Consider the following 14,162-nt stretch of genomic DNA (forward strand, 5'->3'; position numbering starts at 1 on the left):
CTTCCCATCTGGCTTCTTGCTGGCACATTTTGCTCGCTATTAATGCTGACGCCTAATTGCATTACATAAGGAGTTGTCCCGTCTTTTGGCGAAGTCAAACAACTGCCGCGGACCGAAGCCGTCTCCTTTATCCAAACAAACAACCACCCATCATCGTAAAGACAAGTTGTCTTAGGTACGTGTCAACTCGGAGCCCTATTGATGGTGCTTTTGTAACTGCTGCTGCACTCCAATGTATTTGGTCAGCTAATTAGAAGACTTTAAGCCCAAGGAGATTTGATTCATTTATAGAGTTTTATCAGACTGCTGCTAATTTAAACCCAGCAGTTATACAATGTCATCAGTGACAGACAGATAAATCAGTCTGGGGAGAGAGAGAGAGAGAGAGAGAGAGAGAGAGAGAGAGAGAGAGAGGGGGGGGGGGGTGAACGAGAAGGCGGATTGAACATTTGGCACAAGTGAGTCTGCCCGTGGCTTTCCCGCCAGATGGTGGTGTAGCATCGCAAAGGAGCGTCTCCTCAACGCCAGAGGAAATGGTGCAGAAGGATGGGGTGTCTGAAAATGAAGGCTGCACATCCTGATGAAGCCACGTTAATGGGATAATAGGCTCATATCTTACCTCTTCCGTTATTGCACGAGGGTGCACGTTTTTTCTTCTTCCCTCCCATCCAAAACACAGCATCACAACTGCAATACACCTTTCAACGTCCCCCATATGGTGCATGGGGGAGGAGAGTGGTAGGGGGGGGGGTCAAAGTGGCGCATCCTGGTTTGTATGTACAGGTACTGTATGTGTGTTTGGCTGCTTTTTTTTGGGGGGGGGGGGCAAACCAGTCACTCACGAAATTCAATCCAACACCTCGAACAATTATCATCTTCAGGCTTCAGGTTACGTTCTGGATGCAGCTGTGGTAAGGGCAGAAATGCAGGAGGGAAAATATATATGTGCTCAGAAAGAAATGTTTTGAATTTGAATCCCCTGTAGTATAGTTGGTATACAGAAACTTGCAGTTTTCTTGTGGGAGTCAAGAAACCAAAAACTGTTTCCAAGACAAAGGAACTGCATGTGTTTTAAACTGCTCACTTAGCTATTCTCGTGGGCCATATGATTAGGTACACCTCCATGATCTATGCAGAGAAATTCATTCGCAATTCTGCCTTGACGAACAGTGTTATGCTCAGTTTCGATTGGCATCATTGGAGGCGTATGAAGCATTTATAGGGAAGGCAAGGCAAACATGAAACTGTTATCACGACACATACTTTAATATAGTTTGTGCATTTAATTTCCTTTACCAATGTTATTTTTTATGTTTGTAGTTTGCCGTCTTATCAAAGTGCCCTGCTTCATACTCCAGGGTAATACATCGAAATAGTGTATGTTGTTAGTATGTTGCGGTGCAGGTGTTTCAACTGATTGAAGGGAATATATTTATCAGATGTTGTGATGATCAATAGAAAGCCATATCCAAAAATGTGGAAAGAATCTGCTGAGTGAATTTCAAAATGAGCTAAAACCACTAGATTATTTTTTCTGGGCTTAACTATGTGGCTTCTGGGACGTATCTTGCCTTAAATCTATAGTCTATTGCTGTTCTCTAATGTTCTTGAAGAAAAATGTGAGGAAGGAAGTTTGTCAGACCAAAGCAAAAAGGGAAAAAAATACAGTAGTCTGAGAACGGCGAGTGGTCATACATAACAATGCTGGATTCTTTGTGCTCATGCACCTAAATGGTAGCGAACGGGGTGCCATCCGTTGCGGATGGAAGTGCTAAATCCATCCCATAAAGCAGAAACTTGCCATGTATGTTCTTCAGCCCAAGTTCTGATGCAGCAGCGAATCCTTTGAAGTTGCACAAAAACTCTCGTCGCACAAGAGCCCCGCAGACTGAGACAACCAGCGAATGGAGAAAAAAAAAAGATGTGATTGGAAACCTGGGAAGCTAATGAGTTTGTGCTTTTATCTTCTCAATTTCTACGGGCTTTTGTGGGAAGGCCTTTGAGGCTTCTCTTTGCCACGTTCCCTAATCGTGTTCTTATTGTATGCCTGTGAATCTTGAGACTTTTTTTTTTTCGTGAAACTTGAGGGATTCCATCCAGCAACTTTCCCCCATGAGAGAGACGAGGAGGCCAGGGAAAGGCATCTGAATTATGGATTCCACTGAATTTAGGATGGTAAAGAAATAGCAGAAAGAAATGGCATTGTGTAAAAGAATCTTCTGTAAAAAGACTGCAAACATTTTTCCCAGTTGCATCTGCGTGTCAGTGCGACGTAACAAGTCACAGCACCTGCTAAATACTTGTTATGAAACTGTATTGCTCATTCCTCCTCCCTCTATTTCCAGTAAGTGTCAGTCGAGTCCGATTCAGCTCTAAAAATCAGTGACTATTAGCTCTTGGCACCTCAAATAAGGTGTGAACTGTATTAACTGACATTCTACAAATGAGACTTGCAACTCTTAGAGTGAGCTCACCAAAGTTGGGCTGAGAGGAAATCATCTTTCTTTCCCCGTCTACCACTCCTCTCGTCTCTTTCCTGTATGAGTCTTGGCAAAGTGCACAGGGACGTGAGAAAGGCGCTCTCCAAACAAAAAGAGACTTTACACTTGGGGTTTATTTAAATTAGTGGAGTGGCAATGACTGCGGCGCTTATTTGAGCTTAAGATGCTGCTTGTCGGGATTCGCTGGCAGCAAATCTGGAAGCCGATCGTGTCTCCAGGCAAGTCAGATGAGTAAACCAGTACACCGCCTTTGACCTGTAGTAAACCATCACACTGTCGATTATAATAATTTCTGTCCATCCATCCATTTTCTTTGCCACTTATCCTCACGAGGGTTGTGGGGAATGCTGGAGCCTATCCCAGCTGTTGACGGGCAGGAGGCGGGGTACACCCTGAACTGGTTGCCAGCCAATCCCAGGGCACATGGAGACAAACAGCTGCACTCACAATCACTCCTAGGGGCAATTTTCGAGTGACCAATTCATGTTGCATGTTTTTGGGATGTGGGAGGAAACCGAAGTGCCCGAAGGAAACCCATGGAGGTATAGGGGAGAACATGCAAACTCCACACAGGCAGGTCTGGGATTGAACCCCAGACCTCAGAACTGTGAGGCCAACGCTTTACCAGCTGACCCACCGTGCTGCCACTTGTTTTCTAATTTCATCATATTTGTTATGGTGGTTGCACTTTGCATTCGGTAGAACTGGTCCCCATTGTGTGATTTTGGTCACATCATTTAGTCATGTGAGGTGTGCAAACAATAAGATTCAGTGTACCAACGATCAATGCACCAATAACGGAGATGTATTTATGTCAAGAAGCTGATCTGTTTACATGATAATGATGTTCAGAAAGCAAACGAGTTGAGAATGTGTCAACAGTTGGCATTAATGTGGTGGTTAAGTCACGTGACTTCTGTGCAAGCAGTTTGGGTTAAGTTCCACTCAATGATGGTGTGAATGTAAGAGTGAATGGTTGCTCTCAATATTTCCTCAGTGACTGCTTGAAATGAGTCCAGCAGAGCTTCCCCTAATATCAGTTGGGATAAGCTCCAGCTGCCTGCGACCCACCCAGATTAAGATGTGTAGAAAATTGATGCTTGGATGAATCAACAGTGCCTCAGCTGGTTACAGTCTAGTAGTGCATTCCATTTTGCTTCAGTAGCTTCAAGACGAGACAGATCAACAATGAATTCCATACAATCCCAATAATCAGTTGCTCAATTTCTGTATAACCATCTCTGTTACAAGCCTTTTTTTCTTTTTATTTGGGAGTCAAAATCTAAACGACTGGAAGCGAGGGAACGAAAGCCTTTTTGAGTATGAATTCCTGTGGTGTTTTTGTGCTCTGTACAGTGAGCACGTGTAAAATACAAAGAGACCACCCACCACATAAACGCACGGTAATTCCATGAGGCTCAAGGTTGTTGTGCTTATTGAATATATCAACCTAACCACTGATGTCATTGATCAAAAAGCCAATTCCAGTTTTATCATTGCATTAAAGGTTAAAACAATTTAGAAATGACTTTGTGAAGTGCACTCACTTAGTAAACAGATCTGAGAGCCATTAAAAAAAAACCTTGGAGATTATCAAGCCCCAGTCCAACAATTTGAGGGGATTCCTTTAAACACCCACCTTACTGGTGACCTTGCTCACGCGTGGATGAAAGTCAATATGAAAGACAGCATGAAACCCGCAAGCGGCCACCTTTGCACTTTAATTACACTGTAACTCAATGGCTGACTGCTCCCTGACCCTCTTCTTTCAACAGCAATGTATGCTCTTATCAATACCTCGAACGCACTCCAATAGACTGCATGTCCCAGAGGCTTAATCCCCTCTGCCACTCCAGTGGCCATACTTAATCGGCATATACTCGTTCGTTGATAGATACGGCGTAGCATGACGTCCATCCCATCAATATTAATGTCTGAATTTTGTGCCATGTGGAGTTTTGTAGTGATACTGTAGCTGCTTCTCTCTGACCTCTTCAGGGAGGACGCTCGACGCTTTCCACATGCTTGCTTATCATAACACGGCATTCCTCTTGCTCTAATCGACAAATGTAATTCAGAGGACCAATGGAATATCTTGAGGACGTCTCGTAAGGCAGACATTCAAGGTTTTGGGAAAGGCTTTAACAAATGGCGCAGTCTGTCAACATTAGGATCTCAATCTTTCTGGTCTGATCGGAGTGGTGGTATGGTGTGATCAATCACCAAAGATATCATCAAGTGTTCTAAATTACACCAATCAAACGAAGAGATCAATGGACGCATACAAGATATAAAGTTTACAGACTTTGGAAAAAAAAAACAGTTTGTTTGCAATGTAGTACGAGCAAAACCCCAATTACAGGTACATACCAATTGCATCCAAAACAGTTGCATAATCATGCAATGGTTGGAAGCGGGAATCTAAGAATAACAAAAACCAATAGGGGATCGACAATCAAAGCAACGTTGTCATGATAACATCCATAAATCTGACTCAGAGGTAGGGAGCATGGAAAATAGAGCACTAATTGAAAGACAAGTCATATCTGTTGTTAACAAGGCAATATTTCTACCCTTGCTGCTTCCTGGAAGGTCATATGGAGTGCAAACAGGTATTTTGTTTTTTTAGTTCCTTTGTTTCACCATATAAGTTATGAGTTGGGTTGCTAGAATGTCAGTCATCTGAGGAGGAAGATGCCTGTGTGTGGAAACATGTAACTCACATTAATATGTATATTTTTAAAATGCAGAAAAATCTGCAACATCTTTTTACACATTTACAAATTTTTAATTGAATTGGGGAGTTAGGGACTGTTTACCCTGTCGCAGAGTGCTACGTTATGTATTGGACAACATATGGTAGGAAATGGAAAGTCTTTATTTATTTTAGGATTGCAAACAAATTCCTCTCGACATTCAGGCGCATAACAGTGAAAGTGTCTGAAAGTGTAATATATGTTTGCACATGCATTTTGTGTTAAAACAGTATACATACTGGCAGACTCCCTTTTGCATTAACTTTGTTTGGATAGGGTCCAAAATGGCGTTTTTTTAATACTGTGTGTGTATATATATATATATGTATATATATATATATATATACGCACACAGTATATCATATTCAACAGATAGTTTTAATGAAGGATACTCTGTAGTACAGGAAAGCTTTCAGATGTTTGTTGCAAGAGTTTGTCTTTTGAAAATTCCAAAGTTGTGGCACACATAGGTTGCATCAACAGGACCGTGACAGATGGCATCAATCTCTGACTGTACTCAATAAATGTTATGAAAATTACCAGAGTTAGGAAAGATAAACCGATGCGACCAGATGTCTTTTAGTAAAGGGTAGAGATACGACTGCCAGTAATTCTTAAATGGCCGGCGGACCGGATAACGGGAGTATAGGAGGAATTGGTTGCCTGAGGCTTTATGGTTTTCATCTCTGAAAACAAGTGCGAGCTCCGCAGGTAACGTCCTTTACAACCAAACGCAGTAGTGCCGGATATTCCCGACATGACCTGCTTAACTACTTTTCTGCGTAGCGTCAGTGTTTACAACATCAAATAGCTTTTCAATAATGCTACATCCGTGGTCACAGTAATAGCAAATTGGTTAATTGCAGGCTCTAAATTGCCTTAATGTGTGAGTGTGACTGGTTGTCTGTTTCTATTTGCCCTGCTATTGGCTGGCAACCGTTTTAAGGTGGAGCCCGCCTCCTGCCCAAAGACAGCTGGGATAAGCTCCAGCATTCCCGCAACCCTTGTGAAGATAAGTGGATCAGAAAAGGGATGGATAGATGGATGGATGGATGATTTTAAGAAACAGCTGCAATATCACAAAAAATGAAAAATTGATGGGCATCTGAATCCTCACTAGGGTCACAGGCATGCTTGAGCCTATTCCAGTTATCTTTGGGCGAGAGGTGGGGTACACTCGGAACTGTTTGCCAGCCAATCGCAGGGCACACGTGAACAAACAATCATTTACACTCGCATTCGAACCTTTGGGCAATTTAAAGTCTTCCATTAACCTATCATGCATGTTTTTGTTTTTTTTTCTAGTTATTGTATAAATCGGTGTGGTAGGGTTAGGGTTAAGTACAGAGAAGGTCAGAAGGTGCTACATTGTGTCTTTGTAGACCTAGAGAAAGCCCATGACAGAATACCAAGAGAGGAACTGTGGTCCTGCATGCACAAGTCTGGTGTGGCGGAGAAATATGTTAGAATAGTACAGGACATGTACTGTATGAGGGCAGCAGAACAGTGGTGAGATGTGCCGTAGGTATCAGAAGAATTTAAGGTAGAGGTGGGACAGCATCAGGGATCCGCGCTGAGCCCATTCCTGTTTGCAGTGGTAATGGATAGGCTGACAGATGAGGTTAGACTGGAATCCCCTTGGCCCATGATGTTTGCAGATGATATTGTGATCTGCAGTGAAAGCAGGGAGCAGGCGGAGGAACAATTAGAAAGATGGAGGCACGTACTGGGAAGGAGTGGAATGAAGATAAGATGAATTAAAACAGAATATATGTGCATGAATATGACAGTGGGAGGATGAGGATTGAGGCTCCAGGAAGAAGAGATAGCGAGGGTGGATGACTTCAAATAGTTGGGGTCAACAATACAGAGCAATGGAGTGTGGTAAAGAAATGAAAAAACAGGTCCAAGCGGCGTGGAACAGTTTGCGGAAGGTGTCTGGTGTTCTATGCAACAGAAGAGTCTTCGCTAGGATGAAGGGCAAAGTTTATAAAACAGTGGTAAGGCCGACGATGATGTACGGATTAGAGACGGTGGCACTGAAGACACAACAGGAAGCAGAACTGGAGGTAGCAGAAATGAAGATGTTGAGGTTCTCGCTTGGATTGAGCAGGTTGGATAGGATTAGAAATGAGCTCATTAAAGGGACAGCCAAAGTTGGACGTTTTTGAGACAAGGTTCGAGAGAGCAGACTTAGATGGTTTGGACATGTTCAGAGGCAAGAGAGTGAGTATATCGGTAGAAGGGTGCTGAGGATGGAGCTGCCAGGCAAAAGAGCGAAAGGAAGACCAAAGAAAAGTTTGATGGATTTTGTGAGGGAGGACATGAGGACAACGAGTGTTACAGAAGAAGCTGCACGAGATAGGCTTAGATGGAAAAAGATGACACGCTGTGGCGACCCCTAACGCGACACGACGAAAGGAAAAGAAGAAGAGGTGTGGTTACAAAAAAGGGTTTGACATTGCCTCTGAACTACAATGTGGAATATTGTGATTTATAACTGATCAAATCTAGTTGTTGCTAAATGGGGCCAATAATGAAATGTAGTGTGCATGCTAATAACTTTTTAACTATAGTGCCACAAGGCAGTTGGGAGTAATGAGGCGAGTCTACAATATACTGCACCTTCAACTTAACGAAAACAGTGGTTTTCCATATTGACACAAGCCATAAAGATCAAAATAACACAGATAAGAAGCAGCCACAGGCTTGGATGTTGGCAGACACCATAAGATATGAAGTGCTTATTTACTTGGAGACTGCAATAATTCACTTGCAAGCACAGTCACAGTGCTGAGAAAAATCTTGGGTCTACTGGAGAACTGATAATGTAGGTAAACATTATTACACCCTTTTCCCCAGGTTAAAGTGAAAGGACCAAAAAACAAGAGCAATGATCTGCCCACGGCATGGAACATTATTTCTGACGATGAAATATTTCATCAGTTAACGATGGGACATAAGAAGAGGAAAGGTGAGGGGGGGTAAAAGCAATTATTGCCTCTGGGGAAGAGACAGTAGAGGTTATAATGGTAACACTAAGTCAGAATCTCAGCCAATAGATAATCTCTCACATTACATGCTCCATGAGAGCTCTCTTTTCATTAAGAGAGATGTAAAATGACAAGCAGTGAATAAATGTAGATCCTGGTCGTGAGCCCAAACGCTCCAGATTGAATTTGACATGCTGCCATCGTTCTCCTTGCCTTCAAATGCTACCTGAGTCACATCTGTATGCCACTTTCATGGTGAAGAGCCACATTTTGTGCCAGCTTTCAAGGGGAGGGAAGCTGACCTTTGCACAGAGGGAAATTTATGGCTCCGTGTGATCCTAACTTGGAACCAAAGGTCTTAATTGACGTGTGATTGACAATCATTAGTCGGCACAGTGACTCTGGATGTTTTTCAGTATTAGCGGCGGCCTGGAAAAACACCAATCCAACAGATGGCAACATTGCTCCTTCGTCATCACAGCAGATTTGGCCACGCGCCAGTGAGGTATGAGGGCTTCGAAAACCCCTCCAAAGTAAAAAAAAAAAAGCCATCAAATGCAAGTGTGGGCGATGATGATGACGTGACTAATTGTCGCCATAGTGATCTGGTCTTTGAGATAATATCTGACGGTGAAAGACTTATGCAAAGGAAACGGAACAGTTGGAGGTAGGCAGGGGGAGGACAAAGGGAGGAGGAAAGGGGGCACTCGTGCCTCACGTCGGAGACAAGAAATGAGTGAAGTGACCCATTAATGTAAGGTCAATTCAATGTGCCGCAGTCAATTCAGCGATGTAAATACCTTTCCATTCATTTAGTCAAGAATTGGCCTTCGTCCTTTGAGACTATCAGTTTTCATTCCACAATTACTGGTCTTCAAAATGGATTTAAAGTGAGCAAAGGCCACTGTCTTCAAGGTTATGACTAGACTGTTGCGGCGCTCACCCGAACCTTTTGTGTATAATAAAAGCGTTCCATATGACAGGTTAAAGAGCTTTACTCAAAAACTTTTTGATATGTATCAGTAGTTGCATGTAAATTGAGTCATGAGTATGCTAGTATGTTTGTTTGGGTGCAGAGTCAATGTTTGCGGTGTTTACATTGTGCTGGCAGACGTCTGCTCACCGACTGGTGTGTCAGCCCTTCCTTTTGTTTAATAGAACAACGAACGCTGCCAAAAAAAACCAAAAAACATTGAGAGCGAGGGGGCGGGGGTGGAGAGAAAATGCCAGGATGAGAGCATATAAAGGAAGAGGTTCCTCACTCTTCACTTCAACAGCATAACACCATCCTGTGGCCGCCTCCTTGTTGGAAATCAGACTAATCCAGTTTTTCCCAGCGGTCAAGGTCAGCTCTTTAATATGGAAGATACGGATCGCCACAGGGTTCATATTTCCCCTTGGCTCTATCTAAGAGCCCACAGGCACTGTTGTGTTATGTATTATTACTTAGGAGCCACCAGTGGTGTGGCAAACTGTTCCGATCTGCGGCTTGTCACAGCGCCGTGTGTCATATGACAAGCTGCCTTCTCGCAATAGTTTCCACTGGGGCTGGGCGATAAGAAGAGGCGATAGATAAGATGTCTCCTATTCTGGAGGTGGCAGGAGCCCACGCCATTTACCAGGGAGAAGCAGTTGGTTTTTCAAACAACATCAGGGGCTGCCATGACATAGCCTCAACACGAGCACATTTGTTTTTCCCAGCAGGAAGGGCTCTTAATGTGTAATCACTTTGTGTGCATTTTTTAAATTTATTTTTTCAGAAGTGACGAGTGGCAAACAGTAGTGAGCGCTGAACCATGACCAGTCAGTGCTCACGCCTCCGAATGCAGCGTGCCCGATAACGACGCACGCATGTGCATTGGTCTTCACTCCCACACAGGCTGTTGCTAAATGACAGTGAAATGACAAGTCCTGACGATAGTGACATGATACGTGTTCCTCTGAAGAAAATTTGTCAGTGATGCACGTCACGCCGCCACCTGTCACCGTACTCCCGCTACTCCTTACCATACCTGTCACAACAACACTGAACTTCTCATTGGCGGGAACCTCACGTGTTACTGCTTGGTTTTCATATCTTAGTTTGTACAAGGGTTTAAAAAGTAGACATATTTAAAATACATATTAAAAAATGTCTGGAGATGGATTGTTACGGGAGTGGGTGAAATTTATTCCTGAAAACAATCTCTGCTCTGTTACTATTTTTACAGGGCAATTTGTTTCTGCAACAACGTCTTAGGCAGACTGTTTTAAATTAGCGGGGCTTATGGCAAGCTTTATTAATGTTCAATAGCTAGAGTGGATAAGTATTAAATATATCTCTAATACCCTCTTTCCTAGTCAAAAAGAACAAATTCTTCCACTCCACAATTAGCATACTTGATATCTGCAATTTCACTTCACCTTGGACAGATGACATAACTTTTGGCATTCGTGTGTATCAGGTAAGGTTGCATTTGAGTCGAAATTTTACAATAACCTAGAGCGAGTCTTTATTTACAGAACTCTCTCTCTCTTTTTCTCTCTCAAAAATGTTGTGCTTTTATTGTTGGCTGTTGAAGAGCAGGACAAAGCTAATTGGACAGCGGCTGTTGAGCGCATTTATGCCCCTCAGTCTGCAGTTTTGCTGCTTTTTACAAAATTAGACATGATTGTTGCCATTGTACGATGCTCACGTCATGGTCACAACTTGCCATTTAATTTAATGCCTCACGCAAGTGTCATCTGAATAAAAACATAGCTTTCTTGCTTTATTCATTCAGCCATTTGCAATTAAGGCCTCGGTAAAATGAATTGTCATCTCAAGAAGAATTTTATTAATTGTGTTATTGAAAGAACATAACTGTAAGAAAAAAATGACTACTCATATTTTGATCATCTAGTTCTTGCCAATAAAACCAAAATATGAACAATTGACATTCATTCATACAATAGTGGATGCAGCACCCAAGACCAGCACACTTTGATGAATATCAGGTACACATGATGATTTTCCTCCAACCACAAAATAAACAAGGACCATAAAAAATTAGCAATTGAGTTCTATTATAAGAAATACATAATTACACTTTTAAATTTACTCTTTCACATAATATTTCTACAGGCTTGTGGAATCACAAGGAAGTCTGACTTGATGTAATGGGGTGATAAGACTTGACATTGAGAAACAAGCATCGGTAGTTCTTCCCAAATTTTTCCTGTGGGGGAAAAAGACTTTATAAATGATATTTTTACTATGTACTGGATTAAAATTAACCCTGACTAAAGATGCTCGTCATTACAAATGCATGGACACGTTTTTCTGAATAGGCAAGACAAGGACTACTTTTTTTTTTAATCTGCATTTTGTTAGGAGTGTCAAGCTCATTTTTCGGGCTGCATCGTCGTTACAGTTTCCCTCAGAGGGCCGTAATGACTGTTAAATCATTTAAATAGTTTTGTGCCTCATCATCCTATGACACCAATCAAATCAAAAGTCGAGGATATTTTTTTCAAATATTATTGAAGTGAATCTAAAAACAGATTGAATTCCAAAAAGATATTTGCATTAATCATAAAATTACTATTCGTTACAGATGCCAACTTCAAATTTGTTACACATTTTCGCGAGAATTGCAGATGTTGTCGAACATGATTTCCATTCACAGGCCACGTAAAACAATGTGGCACCTGGGGCTCAAGTTTGAAACCCGTGTATTAATTCATCCTGGACATTTGTTTTGTTTGGGACAGTATTATAGTATGTATTGTATGTAGCCCCTTTTGCCATCTTGTGGAGATGATACCATCAGAGGGTTCGCTCTACCACATTTACACTAATGGTTGTTACTACACTAACTAGTGATTGACAGTACCTGCGGCTCCGTTTCACTTGAGCATGTTGCAAGCGTAGGCAGAAACAGGAAAAGCCGACTAATTCATGTGGAGAACATGCAAAGCCCACACAGAGCCAGCTGAAGGCTTGCTGGAAGCCTTTTGATCTTTGATGCTTTGCGCTATGTTAAGTGTGTTGAATCTATGATGCGCACACAATTAGCAGTAATTGAGTGACCCTTTGATTTTTTTCATGCTTACATGCTCTCTCATCCCGGGTCTTAAACCTAATCTTTATTATGGGACGAATTGAAACATTTTCCAGGAAGATGAAAGCAAGATGAGTACCGGTAAAAACGATACCTATTAACCATCTTTCAAGAACCATTTGTGAGGATTGTCTTCATATTTAGCCGAGTAGCTGAATGATTCCATTAGAGAGCCAAGGTAGTATGGTTCTATGTATCTCCAGCTATTCACGTTCATTTCCTGTTTAGGTAAGGGCAGAAAAAAAAACTCCATTGCTATAGATAGGTCAAAATAGATATTTCCCTACCTTTTCACTATTCAACATAGCTACTCAGATTTTAATATTCGAATGACACTGTCTCCTCTGTTCTGCTTGACTGGCTCAGAAAGATTCCACTTTACTAACTGCATAGCTTCCTCAGGGTCGTGAGGAGCCAGAGTCTGTCCCACTCGACTGTAGAAAGGCTAGACCCAGATGGGGTCACAATGTTCATCACAGAGAACACAGAAATAGACAAACACACACCCACCTAACCCTAATCGCATTTTTCAAAATAAACAGGATTCTTAATCATCAACTAAACTATTGCAATTTCTGGCCTACAGAGCGCACCTGGTTATAAGCCTCACCCAGTACATTTGTAAAGGAAATACCATTTGGGACATACATAATCCGCACCTGTGTAAAAGCCGGAAGTGCCCACATTGAAACACGAGATATTTACAAAGAAAGACGGTACACAGAAAGAGTTTTCAAAGTTTTAATACCTTAGCTTAGCTTAACTTAACAAAGCAACAACATGATACCACGAGTCGTGGCAGCCTCACAGTAGCAACACGGTTGCAGAGCATAGGGCCGGTTAAAAAAAAAAAAAAAACATACCTACATCACTGAGACGCGGCAGTAACACAGCAGCAACACACTAGTGCGACGCTATCACTAGCGCGACATTAACGCTAGCGTGGCGCTAACAGGGCCGGTTAAAAAAAAAAATACCGGTAAAAATCATGGAGACATGGCAGTAAACCAGCAGCTCCACGCTGGCACAGTGCAAACGGTAGCACAGCGCTAATTGGCCATTAAAAAAAACACACTGGTAAAAGTCACTTTCTCGGCACATATATTCCACCCGCCTCACTCTTACCTTTTCCACTTGAGTGCGCCCTTGCGGCTGTTAGAAAAAAATGCACAAATTAGCCGCATCACCGCATAAGCTGCAGGGTTGAAAGTGTGTGAAAAAAAGTCACAGCTTATAGGCCAGAAATGACAGTAATAGCAATTTCTTTTTTTAGAAAGATTTTATCAGAAAAAAAAACACAGTCACTGCAGCATCAATGTCATACCACAAACTATAATGATGTCACAAGGGCAAAATATAAACTGGTGAGGAACACAGACAACCAATTTAACATTGCTTTTATTGACACTATGCCCTGTTTCACATTATTAATACATCGGAATTGCAAAAGTAACAACTATTTTGTCAGGGATCCACTGGAGGCGAAAGCTCCCACGTGGATGACAAATTTTGTCCTCAACCTCTTGGCATGATTGCAGTCAGATTTTTGCTTTTACACATTTATACACATTGCGTTGTTTCCGATAACTCCGGTGACACTGTGCGTGCTGTGTTTGAATAAATAAAATAAAAACTCAAGCCTACATCTTCAATGGACCTGACACAGACGCATGGAATCTTGACACCAAGGAGAAGTTTCTTGGGAGATCAATCCAATGAGCTCTGCGGGGGGAATAGATATGAGACAATCGGCACGAGGGGTGTGACTAACGCCATTGTCAAGCTATGCGCTGCGAATTCACGATACATCACAGTTTGCTTTCACGTCGC

Source organism: Syngnathoides biaculeatus, chromosome 11 (genome assembly GCF_019802595.1).
Source record: "Syngnathoides biaculeatus isolate LvHL_M chromosome 11, ASM1980259v1, whole genome shotgun sequence".
Taxonomy (NCBI): domain Eukaryota; kingdom Metazoa; phylum Chordata; class Actinopteri; order Syngnathiformes; family Syngnathidae; genus Syngnathoides; species Syngnathoides biaculeatus.